This window comes from Chiloscyllium plagiosum, unplaced genomic scaffold (assembly GCF_037043375.1).
Source record: "Chiloscyllium plagiosum isolate Xiang-an unplaced genomic scaffold, Cpla_swu_hap1 HiC_scaffold_27, whole genome shotgun sequence".
Classification (NCBI taxonomy): domain Eukaryota; kingdom Metazoa; phylum Chordata; class Chondrichthyes; order Orectolobiformes; family Hemiscylliidae; genus Chiloscyllium; species Chiloscyllium plagiosum.
In genome coordinates, this window is record NW_028270165.1 from 58,007,871 (window position 1) to 58,027,653 (window position 19,783).

General features: G+C 47.4%; 1 protein-coding gene and 1 pseudogene across 2 annotated transcripts in view; both read left to right on the forward strand.

Moving 5' to 3' along the window:
• The window catches only part of LOC148144246 (uncharacterized), a 79,636-nt pseudogene that overhangs the window by 58,727 nt on the left and 1,126 nt on the right, over positions 1–19,783 (forward strand). Inside the window, exons 2-3 of the transcript XR_015751674.1 lie at positions 8,513–10,376; positions 18,253–18,309. The product of XR_015751674.1 is annotated as an uncharacterized LOC148144246 (transcript). The remainder of the gene's footprint in view (positions 1–8,512; positions 10,377–18,252; positions 18,310–19,783) is intronic.
• Positions 16,097–19,783, forward strand: part of LOC148144247 (uncharacterized) — a 37,249-nt gene continuing 33,562 nt past the window's right edge. Inside the window, exon 1 of the mRNA XM_087974661.1 lies at positions 16,097–16,181. The gene's annotated coding sequence lies outside the window, so the exon portion shown is untranslated. The remainder of the gene's footprint in view (positions 16,182–19,783) is intronic.

The window sequence follows — 19,783 nt, forward strand, 5'->3', positions numbered from 1 at the left end:
ATTGCTACCACTGCCTGCACGCACACTGGCCAGTAATGTAGCTTTCCATTCTTTAATTAACAATGAATTAATGCAGTCATGTTTTAAATTAACCATGAATCAATATGACAGGTCACTGAGAATGTATGAAGGAATCCTGCCAATTAATATTGATTCAGGCTAACACAATTGAATTATTATAAATATTAATTATTAATTATATATATTATATAATTCAGGATGGAAACACAACCAAGTGATTAAAACATTTTTAAAACTGTAATCGCGCAGTTCTGTTTGTTTACCAGTCACTTGTGACTTCTCATTCTGTTTCTGTAATTGTTTTGCTCGAGCACATTCATTTTTAAGAACCTCAACAGATTCCATAGCACCTTTTGCAGTTAATTCGATCCCCAATTTGGTGGCAATATCTCGTCATGAACGCAAAACTGATTCTTCATGCCTCTCATCACAAAACTGTTGCCATAATCCAATTAACTTTTGTTTTCGTTCCCACTCCCTTGGGCTTAAAATTTAAGGATGACCTTGCAGCCCCCGTCTCGACTAGGAAAACTACGTCCTCTTTGTAAGGTCCCACCTTTAAACTTATCAAGGGTTCCTGTTGGGTCCCCGGGGGCAGGAATTCCTGACACCCCTATTTTTCATCAAGGTTCATCAACGACACTGCCTTTACTTCCTTTTTCGGCTCTGGACACACTCTCTTAAAGTGACCTGTCTTTCCACAGTAATAACATCCCGCCTGTGGGGATTTCCACTTTGATCCTTGTTCCTGTCTACCAGACCCCTTAACATCTCCTCCCCGATCCTTTCTCCTCACTTTATTTTCAACATGCTGCCCGCCACCATTCCGGTTTCCTTCTCCTTTTAGTTTTGTCCTTTTCTTTATTACCTCATTAACTGTGGCTTATCATTATTTTTGCCTTCTGTTTCTGCTTCTCATGTTACGTTGCCAGATTAATTACTGAGCCGATTTAACCAACTGAACAGCTTTAGGGCCACCTCATGGCCATTCCTCATCACCCAATGTTTTGTTTAGGCCTTGATTCTTTTCAAGAAATATTGCAATTTTTCTTGCTCCCTGTAATCTCAAATACAGTTTATCAATTGATGCTTGCTTTTCTTTAAAGCCTGTTCCTAACTATACATTTTGGAATCTTACTTGTAAATATATATTTATATATTATAAATTCACTTATTCAGTGTTTAATGTTCAAAATGCAAAATGCACACAGTTCCCAACTCTGAAATCCACCACAATCGCCCGGTTCCAGTCCCCTGATTCAAATCCAAAACTAGTCCTCCCAAGTAGTCCTGATCAGTCATTGCTCAATTACAATGCTATAGGTCGTGAAATAACCAGAGCTGCCTTAAAAGGATTTGTCTATTCAAGTTAAAACTTCAACTGTCCTCCATAAATCGCTTTTATGTAAGGATAAAAGAGATTAGTTAGAAACTGATAGTAAAGCAGTTATGACCTGTAAAAAGAACAGTTTATTTCATAATCTTGCAAAATCCTTAACCTTAAAAGAAATCATGTTAAAATTTCCATAATAGAAATCAGATTCAAAAAAATTCCGGATCTCAAGCTCCAGGGAACATTCAATCACCAACAAACAAATGTGCATTCACACTGAATCACAAAGGGATAAACTTTCTACTAGCTGTACAGCTCTTTTCTCACTCACTCTCTCTCTCACACTCTCTCTCTCACACTCTCTCTCTCACACTCTCTCTCTCACACACTCTCTCTCACACTCTCACTCACACACTCTCTCTCACACTCTCACTCACACACTCTCTCTCTCACACTCTCACTCACACACTCTCACTCACACACTCTCACTCACACACTCTCACTCACACACTCTCACTCACTCACACACACACACTCACACTCACTCACACTCACTCACACTCACTCACACTCACACTCACACTCACACTCACTCACACTCACACTCACACTCACACTCACTCACACTCACTCACACTCACACTCACACTCACTCACACTCACACTCACACTCACACTCACACTCACACACACACTCACACTCACACACACTCACACTCACTCACACTCACACTCACTCACACTCACTCACACTCACTCACACTCACACTCACTCACACTCACACTCTCACTCACACTCACACTCACACTCACACTCACACTCACACTCACACACACTCACTCACACTCACTCACACTCACTCACTCACTCACTCACTCACTCACTCACTCACTCACTCACTCACTCACACTCACTCACTCACACTCACTCTCACACAGACACTTTTTGAGTTTCCCGCAACGACTCCTCTAGCTTTTGAATATTTTTTCTGGACGTCTGGCCATAAGTTAGTTACGAAGTGCACCCTCAGAAGCCCTTCAGCTACTAGCCTTTCTGACACGAAGCATAATCTGATTCCTCTTGACTTTAAGGCTGTTTTTCATTGACATTTTATCATTTTTTTTATCCTTTCCTCGCGTCCAGGATTGTACTTCCAATCTCTTAACATTTTTCGTAAAGGACTGTCCATTGGAATGTGGTCCTCGGACGTCCCTCTCATGTCCCCTTCGACACTTAAACAACTATTCTTGTTTCCCATTTTAATACTCGGCCGTTTCTTTATGTAATTTAGTTAACCTTACTGAGGTCCGGTGGTCACCTTCTTCCACATCCATTTCAGGGTCCTAACCTTCGCGTGGGGGATTTTCCCTCTTAACAACCGGTCTAAGGCTGGGTGATCGAATCAGGTAGACACCTTACTCATCAGATTAATCTAGCCAATTAAACACTTTATTTTAAAAGTTGCCAATTTCCCATACTTCTCGTACGTCCCGTACTTCTCGTACATCCCCGACCACCAAGGCAATACTTAAAGATCCCTTTTCTTACCTTGGTCTGTGCACAAGAGTTACCTGGTCGAATCCGCGCGCCCTTATCCCGCGGCAATACCTGGCAACCACTACCGTTGACTATCCCGGTCGCTTACCGACTGAACTTCCCGCCGCGTGTTTGTGCACCCTGTCCCGCAGCAATTCCCCGGATATATCCACCTGGCAACAGTGACAACTGCTACCTACCCTGGTTGATCGGGTTTGCCTAACCCGGTCGCTCAGAACCGCAGTTCCCTGGACATATCCAACAGGCAGCAATTACCGCTGCCAGCCACCCGGATACATCCACCTGGCAACGGTAACAACTGCTACCTAACCTGGTTGATTGGGTTCGCCTAACCCGGTCGCCCAGAACCCCGGTTCCCTGGATACCCAGATATATCTGACTGGCAACAACTGCCACTGCCGGCCACCCGGATATATCCACCTGGCAACAGTACCAACGGCCATCCACCCTGGCTGACCAGGTTCGCCTATTCCAGTCACCAGCACTCCGGTTCCCCGGATATATCCGACTGGCAGCAACTACTGCTGCCTACCCCGGTCGCCCAGATAAATCTTTTAAGACCTTTCTTACCCGGGTCTTGTGCACAGAAGAGTCACCCGACCGAACCTGCTGCGTCTGCCCGTCTTGTTTCCAGGGTCTCTCAGTCCAGATCACGCTCTCCCAAAGCCGCCGCGGCAACAAGGGGAAACTAGAGATCCTTAAATCAGCGAGGTGCATCTTTTCCGTTTCTCCAAGAATGCCGAGCGACCGGAGCTTGGGATCCCAGAACGAGCCCCCAAATCTGTTAGAAACAAGATTCAATAAAATTTAGACGAGACCACCAAAACTGGAAACGACAATTTATTGCGAACTTGCAAGTAAGGGCTTCAATTGCATAAGCAAATGGGCAAATTAGAACTCAGGTTAGTGTACAGTTATACCCTTTGAGCTGAGTGAGGTCATCTCTCCAGACTCCTAATTACCCAATCTCTCTTACTGTACCAGACCACTGCCCAGCTGCACTCCACCCTTATTACTTCCCCCTTCCCCAGGTTGGCAACCTTCCTCTTTAAGTGCTGACACACATTTATTTTGTCGACAGTACATCAAGATCTGGTTTAACATTTTGTATCAATTCTGCTGGTACATTCCATCCTCGGACATTTCATTGACTTGTATCGTTTTGTGTTCCTTAAGCATTTTGATTATCTCAGCTTTTTGCTGAAAGCATAATTTTTTAAAAATAACTTTTTGTGATAATAATTACACACCAAAGTTAGTGTTTAATTAACCACAATTATACACTGAAAAGTAAAGATACTCTTCCCTAAATACCTGCAGGGTTAATAGTTCTCTTGCTGTACCCTTTTCTGTATGCTTTTTCTATATCTGCAAAAACAACACTTTACCCCATTTCTAACAGACTATCATTAACTTCACAAGGGAACGGCTGTGAGTGTTATCACTTGGTGTCCTGTTCACACAGATTCACTGATGCTGAGGTAAACGTTCTTAATTGCCTCACAGCATCCTGTTATCACTTGGTGAGCCCAGGTGTCCCTATCTTTCAGTTCTCTCCTCTTTCTGAGCCTTCCGGCCTGTTTATTTTCTAGTGCAGTAAATGTATTCAATAATTCAGCATTACATTTTAGTCTGAATGTTTAAAGACAAGTTTTAAGGCTATAGACTTTCTCACCCAGATGCCCACACCCTATTCCTCCCTTTGATTGCACCGCGATCACTGAAAGAGAAGGCGAGTCCAAACGAATGCCCTTCAAGGTGGTCCAGCCATCAACATCCTGCAGAGCGGCACCACCATCTTCGCAGCTCATCTGGTCATATTTATCATCGCCATCGACACGTGTGGGTGAGCCATTGAATCGCAAAAGGAGCATCTTCTGGGGCAAATCTATATCACTAAGGGACCTCATAAGCCTAGCAATTAAACACCTAACAATACCAATACTGATAAGCAGACATAGCTAAATTGATAAGCCAATTGTACTATGAGCCCGATCTGCAGTCTCCCCAACTAGTCCCTTCAGTCATTCTGTCAAGGAATGCCTGGATCTCTGCTTGTATCTTAGTAATATTGCCAGTGAGATTGGGAATGCCCATAGTGCATTTATCTTGGACAATGGTGCAGACCTCACCCTCCTGGGGGAGTATATAGTCTAAGGCATACCAATTCTGCACAGAGTAAAGACACAGGTCTGATAATCCCAGTTTACTCGGTTTCAGAGCCTCTTTAGTCTTATTTCCTCGAAAGGTCAGGACTTCAAAGAGAGAGTTGCGGTTCTGTTGACTTGTCACCCCTGCCGATCCTTCCAACCCCAGGGTACTCTGGATTCCCCAGCCTATCGGGTGTCCTGTATTGTCACCCAGTCCCTTGGGATCCTTCCAGTTGGAGCAAGGTTGGCTGAGACCGACCGCTGCATCCTCCTCAGATGGAGGTTCCATCGACTTGTCCACTGGCCAGGACAAGGTACTGTTGTGGGAACAAGGGCTCCGATAGTGACCTTATGAGGGACATCTTTGCCATCCAGGACCAGGAAATTGGTAGCTTTATCTTAGCTGAAGAAATAATAGTCTGGTTTGGTGTATATTAGGGAGAGTTTGTCAAAATAGGTTACTGAAATGTTACAGCAGGGGGTCTGGTCAGGTCTACAGGAGTAAAGGGTCGACGTTTTGCAAGAGGAGTTGCTTGAGCGCTGTAAAAAATGGGCCAAGTGACTCGAGCACTCGCACTGTATGGGAGACAATGGTCTTCAGAATGCTGTTCCCATTGGGCTCTCCCTTAGCTCTATTGTACATGGTCTTGGTGACAGTATCAGGTTCTGAAAAGAGAAAAGGCCTATAAATGCGCAAGGGAAGGGTTCCGTTCCAGGTCCATGTGCCACATAAGGCCTGCTGTACCCCGGCCAGTGTTACACCAGCTGTTTGTATACACAGACCCGAGGTATTGGAAAGTGATATTTCTCTTCGCAGGGTCGACAGTAGGAAGTCTGATGAATAGATTGGAATCGGGGACTGGGGACGGGGCAAGTAAGTCATCTCCCGATAGAGAGGAGTAACATATTACTGCCTCTGGGGTGAAGAGCGTTCTGTGGGCCTGTATAAATAAGTTCTTTGTGGATTGAGGAGTTTCCCCTATCAGGCTTCTCTTTTCTCGAGTCGGCCCGTCCTGCAAAATGGGATGGTGTACCTCGGCGTCCTTAAAATATTTACCATAATAACGGGGTTGATCATTTTTATCCTCACTAGGCTTGTGTCTGCAGGTAAAATCAAAAAAACATGGTAACGACATGATAACTCCCACTGATTTCTACTGTCCAGATGGACCATCTGGTCTTTCTGATGTAAGAGTCCATTGCAATAATCAATCTTCATCACGTTCCACACGTCAAAAGCATCTGGTCCGGTGCACTGGACGACATCTCCTCAGCATCGGTGGTGGATAATCTCTGATCATTCCTGGTCGCATCCATACTTAGTGGCTTTCCCCATCAGGACGTTATACGTGATCAGAAAGGTGAGGAGATAAGCGATCCCCCACATGTCCCTCCTCTTAGTTCAAGTATCTGTAATAAGATTAACATTAGAACAACAACAGCAAAATTCAAAACCCATCTACAATTGTGCAGTTGGACCCAAGATGAGCGCCCAGTGATTGTGACCACGGTAGGGGTGTGAAGTAAAACCTGGAAGGGACCATCCCAACAAGGTTGGAGACCTTTGCCAGTCCAGTTCTTGACGAGCACGAATGAACCAGGCTCTACCCGTGACGAGGCTGAAAGGGAGGGTACATCGCTGTAGGCTGCACGCTCCTGGGAGTAAAAGGCACGCATAACACTAGTTAGAGCAAGAACATAACTAATCATTGCTTCAGTCATGTGGTGGAAGTGGACTGAGAAGGGAGTTGAATCGTTCCAAGGGGTACGGAGGCGGTGACCAGAGAGACTCTCAGCTGGAGACAGTCGTGTCTTGCCTGGAGACATGGATCGCAATTGGAATAAGGCCACAGGGATTAGCATAACCAGGAGAGGCCACACTCTGCCACTAATTTGGCAAGTTTAGTCTTGAGTCTGGTTAAAACATTCAACAAGGTCGGCCACCTGAGGATGATAAGCACCATGCAGTTGCTGACAAATGCAAAGCTGGGAACAGAGTTCTCCATTAGTATTACCTACAAAGTGTGGTCCATTGTCCGAGTTAATGCATGCAGGTATACTGAAGCAGGGAATTATTTCCTTAAACAAAATCTTCACCACAGTCTCAGCAGTAGCGTTAGGAGGAGGGTAGGCTTCAATCCACTTCGAAAAGACATCAGCAATAAGAAAAACACATTTATAGCAACTCAACTCATTTCTACAACTCAATGAAGTCCAGTTGAAGGCCGAGATTGATAGATTCTTGTTGTCTAGAGGAATTAAGGGCTACGGGGAGAACGCTGGTAAGTGGAGCTGAAATGCGCATCAGCCATGATTGAATGGCGGAGTGTACTCGATGGGCTGAATGGCCTTACTTCCACTCCTATGTCTTATGGTTTTATCGTAAGTGTCTCCAAGGGACCCTCCAGCAAGGGAGTTCTCGTAGAGATACTTGAACTAAGAGGTGGCGGATCGCCTACCCACTGACCTGTTTGATCACGTACAACATCCTGATCGGGAAAGCCACTGACTGAGTATCGATGCGATCTGGAACGATCTGAGATTATCCTGATGTCATCTGGTGCACTAGACCAGACGCTTTCAACGTGGAGTCGCTTGAACGATGGCGTGAGCTGCCAGAGGAAGTGGTGGGTGCTGGTACGATGACAAGTTAAAAGGCTCCTGGACGGGCATCTGAATATTAAGGGTTCAGATGGGTCAGGGCCAAGTGATGGCAAATGCAACTGGAGTCATAGAGATGTACAGCACAGAAACAGACCCTTTGGTCCTTGCTGACAAGATAGTCAACCCAATTTAGTCCCAGCTGTCAGCATCCGGCCCAGATAGAGGCCAAGTGATGGCAAACGTGACTAGATTAATTTAGGATATCTGGGCAGGTTGGGCCAAAGGGTCTGTTTCCGTGCTATGTGACTCTAATTGTCTTCAGTGAAAGCAGAAGTGTGGTTATGAAGGCTGGACTTTCAGAGCATGATTTGCCCTGACTGGGAGCAGAAGAGTTTGACTGAAGTGTATTGGTGTTAATGCCTTGATGTCTCATTTTGCTCTCACCTTCTCGGGGTCATTAACCATTTTGTGTCTGGTCCTTCCTCAAGAAGCTGCATTGCAGGTTTACCCTGAATTGTCACCTTTTTTTTGCTTCCCAAAATCAGACCTGCTCACTCTCAGCAGGATCCCAGTGTTGTGAAAGATATTAACTTTCAGGTGGAGGTATCCAAAATTCAGAGAGATGTCAGTCTTGATGTTTTTTGCTTTTTCTGCCCCTGTAAGATCCTGAATCAGCACCTTAAGGGGAATTAGTTAGAGCGGAGTGAGAACAGAGGGGGAGAGAGAGTGGGATGGTGCTTTCAATTTTGTGGAACAACAAAAGAATATTCCACAGAAAGTAGAATTGCTTGTTCTGAATTTCTACCCTGCACTGATAGTGATGACTTTTGTAATCTCTTTTTGCAGAGTATTTGAATATCTGAAGATTGAAGTTTCAAAATCAACAGATGAAGGGCTCATGCCCGAAACATTGACTCTCCTGTTCCTCGGATACTGCCTGACCTGCTGTGCTTTTCTAGCGCCACATTTTTTGACTGACTCTCCAACGTCTTCAGTCTTCACTTTGATGTCAATGTCTGACAGTTACACAATCCATCGGGACCGCAACGATTTTTGACTATGATTTCTGTGAGAGGGATCAATGCTTTTTGGTTCCTGTTTGAGGACGTTTTCAGCATCAATGGGACTGAACGAGAGCCCCCACTGTTGCAGCGCACTGTGCGTGGAGCCTGAAACAATTCTACGGCCTGGAAAGGGGATTTCACGGCACGGAGGGTCTCTACACGTGTTTGTGTGCAGCTGAAGCTGTGGCCATGGAGAAACCTGAGGAATCCCGCCCTGTAGAGGAACCGTGGAAGTGTGGCGACTGTGGGAAAGGCTTCCGTGTCCTGTCTGCCCTGGAGACTCATCGGCCCAGTCACACCAGGGAAGGCCTTCAGACATTCCTCCCACCTATTGGCCCACCAGCGGGTCCACACAGGGGAGAGGCCCTTCAGCTGCCCCGAGTGCGGAAGGCCTTCAGCAATTCCTCCACCCTGCTGACCCACCAGCATGTCCACACGGGGGAGAGGCCCTTCAATTGCCCTGAATGCGGGAAGGCCTTTACCCAGGTCTCCGACCTGCTGAGGCACCAGCGTGTCCATACGGGGGAAAGGCCCTTCAGTTGCCCTGAATGCGGGAAGGCCTTCAGCGATTCCTCCACCCTGCGGAGTAACCGGCATGTCCACACAGGGGAGATGCCGTTCACCTGCTCTCAGTGTGGGAAGGGCTTCACCTGCTCCTCCAATCTGCGGAGTCACCGGCATGTCCACACAGGGGAGATGCCGTTCACCTGCTCTCAGTGTGGGAAGGGCTTCACCTGCTCCTCCAATCTGCGGAGCCACCAGCGTATCCACACGGGGGAGAGGCCCTTCAGCTGCACCAAGTGCGGGAAGGCCTTCAGCAATTCCTGCGCCCTGTTGAGGCACCAGCATGTCCACACCGGGGAGGGGCCGTTCACCTGCTCTCGGTGCCGGAAGGGCTTCACCTGCTCCTCCACCCTGCAGAGCCACCAGCGGATCCACACAGGGGAGAGACCCTTCAGCTGCTCTCAGTGCGGGAAGGCCTTTACCCACGTCTCCTCCCTGATGACCCACCAGCGTATCCACACGGGGGAGAGGCCGTTCACCTGCTCTCGGTGCGGGAAGGGCTTCACCTGCTCCTTCAACCTCCAGACCCACCAGCGGTCCACACCGGGGAGAGGCCCTTTAGCTGCCCAGAGTGCGGGAAGGCCTTTACCCAGGTCTCCACCCTGCTGAGGCACCAGCGGGTCCACACGGGGGAGAGGCCCTTCAGCTGCCCCGAGTGCGGGAAGGCCTTCAGGAATTCCTCCACCCTGCTGACCCACCAGCTGGTCCACCCGGGGAGAGGCCATTCACCTGCTCTCAGTGCAGGAAGGGCTTCAGGTATTCCTCCCACCTGCTGACCCACCGGCGGGTCCACACGGGGGAGAGGCCCTTCAGCTGCCCAGAGTGCAGGAAGGCCTTTACCCAGGTCTCCACCCTGCTGAGGCACCAGCGGATCCACACCGGAGAGAGCCGTTCACTTGCTCTCAGTCCGGGAAGGGCTTCACCTACTCCTCCAACCTGCAGAAACACCAGCGAGTTCACGTGCCATCGCAGGGGGATTGAAGGAGTGATGGCCGAGTGCCATTATCGATTGGACGATCAACCCGGTTCCGGGGACTCCCGGGTTCGAATCCCGCCACGACAGATGGCAGAATTGGTATTCGGTCAGAAATGTGGAGTTCGGAATCTAACGATGAGACCGTTTCAGGGAGGGGGTGGTGCGGGGGAGAAAGCCCCCATCTGATTCACTCTCTCCCTTGTTAGGGAAGGGAACCGCCATTGTGGGAAAGGATTCACTCAGTCGTTCCAGCTGCATCCTTTACCCGGTCTGGCCTACACGTGACTCCAGACCCACAGCAGTCTGGTTGACACTACACTGCCCCTTCCTGGCAAATGAGCGGGGAGAAACTTACTTGGAGACAGGATATGGGTTGAAATTGCTGAGTGAGGCAATACTTCCTCCGGGTTAGGGCTTTACCAATGATCCAATTACAAAGGGACAACTTGGTGCTGGCCAATAGTAAAGACAGTGAGAGGGGTAGGACAGGGGAGGTGTCGTGTGTGCGCTTTCACCTTGAGGTGCTCAAAAAGCAACTGCTTTTTCTCTGCCTTTTTGCTGGGGGGATCTGAAGCTGTAACAAAGTTTGGTTGCAATAAAGGTTACCTGAACTTACCACCGGGCTCAGACTCTCATTGAAAGCTTTGAGCTCCAAGAGGTTTTTGTTTTAAAGCTGCTCATTTCTTTCAGCCTCCTGCACTAAGTTTAGAACATAGAACAAAGAACATAGAACAGTACAGCGCAGAACAGGCCCTTTGGCCCACGATGTTGCGCCGACCTGTGAAGTATTCTCGGCTCATTCCCTGACATTATCCCAAAATCATCCATGCGCTTATCTAAGGATTGTTTAAATCTCCCTAATGTGGCTGAGTTGACTACCTTAGCAGGTAGGGCATTCCACGCCCTTACCACTCTCTGCATAAAGAACTTGCCTCTGACACCTGTCTTAAATCTATCACCCCTCAATTTGTAGTAATGCCCCCTCATACAAGCTGACTTCACCATCCTAGGAAAAATTCTTTCACTGTCTACCCTATCTAATCCTCTGATCATCCAAGATGACTCTTTCAAATCCCCTCTTAGCCTTCTTCTTTCCAATGAGAACATACCCAAGTCTCTCAGCCTTTCCTCATAAGACCCTCCCTCCAGACCAGGCAACAACCTGATAAATCTCCTCTGCACCTTTTCCAATGCTTCCCACATCCTTCCTGAAATATGGGGGCCAGAACTATACACAATATTCCAAATGTGGCTGCACCAGTGTTTTGTATAGTTGCAGCATGATGTTGCGGTTCTGGAACTCAATCCCTCTACGAATGAAACCTAACACACTGTATGCCTTCTTCACAGCACTATCTACCTGGGTGGCAACTTTCAGGGATCTATGTACATGGACTCCAAGATCACTGCCTTCCTGATATTCTTCCCAAAGTGAATCACCTCACATTTAGCTGCATTGAACTCCATTTGCCACCTCTCAGTCCAATTCTGCGAATCCATCCACCTATGCCTGCATCCAAGTCATTTATAAAAACGACAAACCGCAGTGGTCCCAAAACAGATCCTTGTGGCACACCACGAGTAACCGGACACCAAGCTGAATATTTTCCATAAATCATCACTCGCTGCCTTCTTTCAGAAAGCTAGTTTCTAATCCAAACTGCTAAATCACCCTCAATCCCACGTCTCTTCAAAGTTTGGGAGAAGATTTGTAGCTCGGGTGCTCGTTGTTGTGGTTCTGTTCGCCGAGCTGGGAATTTGTGTTGCAGACGTTTCGTCCCCTGTCTCGGTGACACCATCACGATAAATGCTGGAGGAAACATCACAGAAGCGCTTCACAGGAGACTCCCAAGCACTGAGGATGTCACCTAGAGAGGGGACAAAACGTTTGCAACACAAATTCCCAGCTCGGCGAACACAACCACAACAACCCATGCCTCTGCTATTTCTCCAACAGCCTGCCATGTGGAACCTTATCACAGGCTTTACTGAGGTCCATGTACACCACGTCAACTGCCCTACCCTCATTTTCATACTTGGTCACCTCAAAAAATGCAATGAGGTTTGTGAGACACGATCTGTCTTGATGAAACCATGTTGACTATCTGAAATCAAATTGTTGCTTGCAAGATGATTATAAATCCTATCTCTAATATTCCTTCCCAAAAGCTTTCCTTCAACAGAAGTAAGGCTCAGTGGTCTATAATTACCTGGGTCATCTCTGCTGCCCTTCTTGAACAAGGGCACAACATTAGCAATCCTCCACTCTGGTACTAAGCCTGTAGACAATAACAACTCAAATATCAAAACCAAAGGCTCTGCTATCTCCTCCCTCGCTTGCCAGAGAAACCTCGGATAAATCCCATCGGGCCCAGGGCACTTGTCTACTTTCACTCCTTCTAGAATTGATAACACCTGTGTGCAACTAACCTCGATCCTTTCGAGTCTAATATCTCGTACCTCATTCTTCTCCTCTACAATATTCTCCTTTTCCTGAGTGAAGACAGATGAGAGATATTCATTAACACCTCTCCAATCTCCACAGGGCCCACACTCAACTTCCCACTTCTATCTTTGACTGGCCCTATTCCTACCCTAATCATCCTTTTATTCCTCACATACCTATAGAAAGCTTTAGGGTTCTCCTTTATGTGTTAAAGACTGCTCATGTCCTCTCTTTGCTCTTAACTCTCTCTTTAAATCCTTCCTAGCTGATCTGTAACTCTCCATCACCTCATCTGAACCATCTTGCCTCATCAACACGTAAGCCTCCTTCTCCTTTGTAACAAGAGATGCAATTTCTGTTGTAAACCACGGTTCCCTTACCTTATCACTTCCTGCCTGACAGGGACATACCTATCAAGGGCACACAATATCTGTTCCTTAAACCAGCTCCACATTTCAATTGTTCCCATCCCCTGCATTTTGCTACCCTATTCTATGCATCCTAAGTCTTGCATAATTGCATTATAATTGCCCTTGCCCCATCAATAACTCTTGACCTGTGGCATGTTCCTATCCCTTTACATCGCTAAATGAAACCTAACTGAATTATGGTCACTCTCTCCAAAGTGCTCACCTTCCACTAAATCAAACATCTAGCCTGGTTCATTACCAAGTACCAGATCCAGAGTGACGTCCCCCCTTGTCGGCCCTTCGACATGCTGTGTCAGAAAACCATCTTGCACACACTGGACAAAAACTGATCCATACGACATACTAGAGTGAAAGCATGAGGTAAAAACAATGACTGCAGATGCTGGAAACCAGATTCTGGATCAGTGGTGCTGGAAGAGCACAGCAATTCAGGCAGCATCCGAGATGCTGCCTGAATTGCTGTGCTCTTCCAGCACCACTGATCCAGAATCTAGAGTGAAAGCATTTCCAGTCAATGTTGGCGAAGTTAAAGTCCCCCATAATGACCACTCTGTTCCTTTCACTCCTACCCAGAATAATTTTGCAAATCCTCTCTTCCACCTCCCTGGAACTCTGCAGAGGCCTGTAAAAAAAACTCCAAGCAGTGTGACCTCTCCTCTCCTGTTTCTAACCTCAGCCCACATTACTTGAGTGGACGAGTTCTCATCAAAAGTTCTGTCAGCCACCGTTATACTATCCTTGACTAACAAGGCCACGCCTCTCCCTCTTTTACCGCTTTGGCTGTTCTTAATGAAAGATCAAAACCCTGCAACCTGCAACATCCATTCCTCACCCTGCTCTCTCCATGTCTCCGAAATGGCCACAACATCCAAATCCTGGGTACCTATCCATGCTGCAAGCTCACCAACGTATTGCGAATACTCTGGCGTTGAAGTAGACACACTTCAAACCAGTTCGCTGTCTGCCAGCACATTCCTGTGACCCTGAAATCCTGTCCCTGTCCTTCCTACTCTCATCCTCCTGTGCATTGCAGCTACACCCCCCGGTTCCCATCCCCTTGCTGAGCTAGTTTAAAACAACCCGAATAGCACCAACAAATTTCCCACCCAGGATATTAGTACCCCTCTGGTTCAAGTGAAGACTGTCCTGTTTGTACAAGTCCCACCTTCCCCAGAATGAGCCCCAATTATCCAAAAACCTGAAACCCTCCCTCCTGCACCATCCTTGCAGCCAGGTGTTCAGCTGATATATCTCCCTATTCCTTGCATTGCTATCACGTGGCATGGGTAACAAACTAGAGATAACCACTCGGTTTGTTCTAGCCCTCAGCTTCCACCCTAGCTCCCTGAAATCCTGCCTTACATCCCTATCCCTCTTTCTGTGGGAGATTAGAAATGTTTTTGCAGATGGGTGAGGGGGTGTAGTGGGGGGGAAGGGAAGGGGAACATTATACAAACGGTCGAGGAATTCTTGTACCATGTAGCATACTTAAGGCTAAGACTTTAATGAATATAGAGGGTCTTTTAAAGAAAATAGTTTTAAGCTAGGGAATAACTTTAAAGTGTTGTAGTTGACCACAAAAAGAAGCAACAGGGGCATTTCACAATAAAGCTTATAGTATGATAAGAGAAACTGGATAAAAGAACAAACTGTAACAAACAAGGAACAAACAATACAGACAAGGACAGCAGATGGCCAGATGAGAAAATAACTGACAAGTGAGGTAATCGGCTTATGATAGGATGGAAAAAGGGAGGCGTGATCCCGCAACTTGTAAACTGAATAAGAAAGCTAACAGTCTCTGTTTTGGTGTGCATTTCTGCTTGATTGTACAAGCGTCCAGTACTTGCAAGACTGTAATAAATTGTTCTTGTTTCCAAGGCTTTGTCTCAGGCTGATTGATTTGTGAGTGAGTTCTGTTTCTCACATTTCTACCTATGTTGTTGGTACCTATATGGACCATGACTTGGGGTTGGAAACCCTCTCCCTTCAGGACCCCAAAGATACGATCCGAGACATCACGCACCCTGGCACCTGGGAGGCAACACACTAACCGCGAGTCTTGTTCATTCCCAACAAACCTTCTATCTGACCCTCTAACTATTGAGTCCCCAATGACTAACACTCTCCTCATTTCCTTCCTTCCCTTCTGGTGCAACAGGGACAGGCTCTGTGCCAGAGACCTGGGCCCCAGTGCATACCCCTGGTAGGTCGTTATCCCCCCTCAACAGTACCCACTGACTTATACAGCAAGAAGGAAATACAAATAAGTCATCCCTCCTCTCCCAGGAATCTCTGTTCTCTGACTTCAAATTTAAAACCTCAAATCAGTGACTCCCCACTCCTGGGTTGCAGCTGCCGCTGAAAAACAGAAAATGTCACCTTTTTATGTGGTTAGCACTGCTGCCTCACAGCGCCAGAGCCCCAGGTTCAATTCCCCCCCCAACGTCTGCGCGGTTATCCTCCCACAGTCCAAAGACGTGCGGGTTAGGGTGAATTGGCCAAGCTAAATTGCTCCGTAGTGTTAGGTGACGGGGAATGGGGCTGGGTGTTTTGCTCTTCGGTGGGTCGGTGTGGACTTGTTGGCCCGAAGGGCCTGTTTCCACACTGGAGGGAATCTGATCTAAAGTTCCGGAATTTATATATTGATGAACTGAAACCTGCAACCCATTCTAAAAGATGAAGGACTCAGCAGCGGTCCAGGTTTGTTCCAAATATTGCATCGGTTGCATGACACTGTGATGTTTTGCTATTAATTCTGTGTCTTATGATCCTGCAGCACAGCTACCCACAGAAGGAGCAGCGCTGCAGAAGCTAGTGCTTCCAAATACACCTGGGTGGGCGGGGTTTACCAGGAGGGGCGGGGATTAGTGTGGGGGCGGGGTTTACGATCTACGTTCGGAAGGGGCGGGGCTTACGCGTCGCCTTGGACGAGGAGGGGGCGGGACCAGGACCAGGGGGCGTGGCCATCCCGAAGCCGGAAGTGTGCCCGAGGCCTGTTTCCTCCGCTGGAGCCTCAGCTGCAGTAAGTAAGGTAAAGCTTTATCAATATTTCCTTTTACAGAGTTTGTATTTAATAATCAGTAATGGCTACTCAATATCATCATATAGTCCCAAAATGCAATTCATTTCAATCCATAGCAGATAAGCACTAAGAGTTAATTTTCTACGGGATTCAACAGCCTCAGCACTAAAATGGTCTCACAAGGGAACGGCTGTGAATGTTATCACTTGGTGTCCTGTTCACACAGATTCACTGATGCTGAGGCAAACGTTCTTAATTGCCTCACAGCATCCTGTTATCGCTTGGTGAGCCCAGGTGTCCCTATCTTTAAGTTCTCTCCTTTTTCTGAGCCTTCCTGCCTGTTTATTTTCTTGTGCAGTAAATGTATTCAATAATTCAGCATTACATTTTAGTCTGAATGTTTAAAGACAAGTTTTAAGGCTATAGACTTTCTCACCCAGATGCCCACACCCTCATTCCTCCCTTTGATTGCACCGCGATCACTGAAAGCGAAGGCTAGTCTAAACAAATGCCCTTCAAGGTGGTCCAGCCATCAACATCCTGCAGAGCGGCACCACCATCTTCGCAGCTCATTTGTCATATTTATCATCGCCTTCGACACGTGTGGGTGAGCCATCAGATCGCGAAAGCAGCATCTTCTGGGGCAAATCTATATCACTAAGGGACCTCATCAGCGTAGCAATTAAATACCTAACAATACCAATATCGACAAACAAACATAGCTAAATTGATAAGCCAATTGTACCATCAGCCGATCTGCAGTTTCCCCAACTGGTCCCTTCAGTCATTCCGTCAAGGAATGCCTCGATCTCTTCTTGTATCTTAGTAATATTGCCAGTGAGATCGGGAATGGCCATAGTGCATTTATCTTGGACAATGGTGCAGACCTCATCCTCCTCGGCAAGTATATAGTCTAAGGCATACTGATTCTGCACAGAGTAAAGACACAGGTCTGATAATCCCAGTTTACTATGTTCCAGAGCCTCTTTAGTCTTATTTCCTCGAAAGGTCAGGCCTTCAAAGAGGGAGTTGCGGTTCTGTTGACTTGTCACTCCTGCCGATCCTTCCAACCTCAGGGTACTCTGGATTCCCCAGCCTATCGGGTGTCCTATATTGTCACCCAGTCCCTTGGGATCCTTCCAGTTGGAGCAAGGTTGGCTGAGACCGACCGCTGCATCCTCCTCAGATGGAGGTTCCATCGACTTGTCCACTGGCCAGGACAAGTTACTGTTGTGGGAACAAGGGCTCCGATAGTGACCATATGAGGGACATCTTTGCCATCCAGGACAAGGAAATTGGTAGCTTTACCTTAGCTGAAGAAATAATAGTCTGGTTTGGTGTATATTAGGGAGAGTTTGTCAAAATAGGTTACTGAAATGTTACAGCAGGGGGTCTGGTCAGGTCTACAGGAGTAAAGATTAGATTACTTACAGATTACTGACAGTGTGGAAACAGGCCCTTCGGCCCAACAAGTCCACACCGACCCGCCGAAGCGTAACCCACCCATACCCCTACATTTACCCCTTTACCTAACACTACGGGCAATTTAGCATGGCCAATTCACCTGACTTGCACATCTTTGGACTGTGGGAGGAAACCGGAGCCCCCGGAGGAAACCCACGCAGACACGGGGAGAACGTGCAAACTCCACACAGTCAGTTGCCTGAGGCGGGAATCGAACCCGGGTCTCTGGCGCTGCGAGGCAGCAGTGCTAACCACTGTGCCACCGTGCCGCCCATAAAGGGTTCCGTGCCGCCCATAAAGAGTAAAGGGTCGACGTTTTGCAAGAGGAGTCGCTTGAGCGCTGTAAAAAATGGGCCAAGTGACTTGAGCACTCGCATTGTATGGGAGACAATGGTCCTCAGAATGCTGTTCCCATTGGGCTCTCCCTTAGCTCTATTGTACATGGTCTTGGTGACAGTATCAGGTTCTGAAAAGAGAAAAGGCCTATAAATGCGCAAGGGAAGGGTTCCGTTCCAGGTCCATGTGCCGCATAAGGCTGCTGTACCCCAGCCGGTGTTACACCAGCTGTTTGTATACACAGAGCAGAGCTATTGGAAAGTGACATTTCTCTTTGCAGGGTCGGCAGTGGGAAGTCTGACGAATGGAATGGAATTGGGGACTGGGGACGGGGCAAGTAAGTCATCTCCCGATAGAGAGGAGTAACATACTACTGCCTCTGTGGTGAAGAGCGTTCTGTGGGCCTGTATAAATAAGTTCTTTGTGGATTGAGGAGTTTCCCCTATCAGGCTTCCCTTTTCTCAAGTAGGCCCGACCTGCAAAATGGGATGGTGTTCCTGGACGTCCTTAAAATATTTACCATAACACCGGTTGATCATTTTTATCCTCACTAGGCTTGCGTCTGCAGGTAAAATCAAAAACACATGGTAACGACATGGTGACTCCCACTGATTTCTACTGTCCAGATGGACCATCTGGTCTTTCTGATGTAAGAGTCCATTGCAATAATCAATCTTCATCACGTTCCACACGTCTAAGGCGCCTGGTCCGGTGCACTGGACGACATCTCCTCAGCATGGGTGGTGGATAATCTCTGATCATTCCTGGTCGCATCCATACTTAGTGGCTTTCCCCATCAGGATGTTGTACGTGATCAGAAAGGTGAGGAGATAGGCGATCCCCCACATGTCCCTCCTCTTAGTTCAAGTATCTGCAATAAGATTAACATTAGAACAACAGCAAAATTCAAAAACCCAACTGGACAGGGTCCACTCCTTTTGTTGGGATTCCAGGATTCTCTCCTCCACTTCCCCCTTTTGATTGGTGCGGTCAATCTATTTACAATAGTGCAGTTGGACCCAAGCTGAGTGCCCAGTAACTTTGACCGCCGTAGGGGTGGGAAGTAAAACCTGGAAGGGGCCACCCCAACGAGGTTGGAGACCTTTGCCAGTCCAGGTCTTGATTCCTGAAGAAGGGCTTATGCCCGAAACGTCGATTCTCCTGTTCCCTGGATGCTGCCTGACCTGCTGCGCTTTTCCAGCAACACATTTCCAGCAGTTCTTGACGAGCACCAATGAACCAGGCTCTACCCGTGACGAGGCTGAAAGTGAGGGAACATCGCTGTAGGCCACACGCTCCTGGGAGTGAAAGGCACGCATAACACTAGTTAGAGGAAGAACATAACCAATTATTGTTTCGGTCATTTGGTGGAAGTGGACTCAGAAGGGAGTCGAATCGTTCCCAGAGTATGGAGGCGGTGACCAGAGAGACTCTCAGCTGGAGACAGTCGTGTCTTGCCCGCAGATATGGATCGCATCTGAAATAAGGCCACAGGGATTAGCATAACCAGGAGAGGCCAGACTCTGCTATTAATTTGGCAAGTTTAGTCTTGAGTTTGGTTAAAACATTCAACAATGCCAGCCGCCTGAGGATGATAAGCACCATGCAGTTGCCGACAAATACAAAGCTGGGAACAGAGTTTTCCGTTAATATTACCTACAAAGTTGGTCCATTGACCGAGCTGATGCACGCAGGTATACTGAAGCGGGGAATTATTTCCTTAAACAAAATCTTCACCACAGTCTCACCAGTAGCGTTAGGAGGAGGTTAGGCTTCAATCCACTTACAAAAGACATCAGCAATAAGCAAAA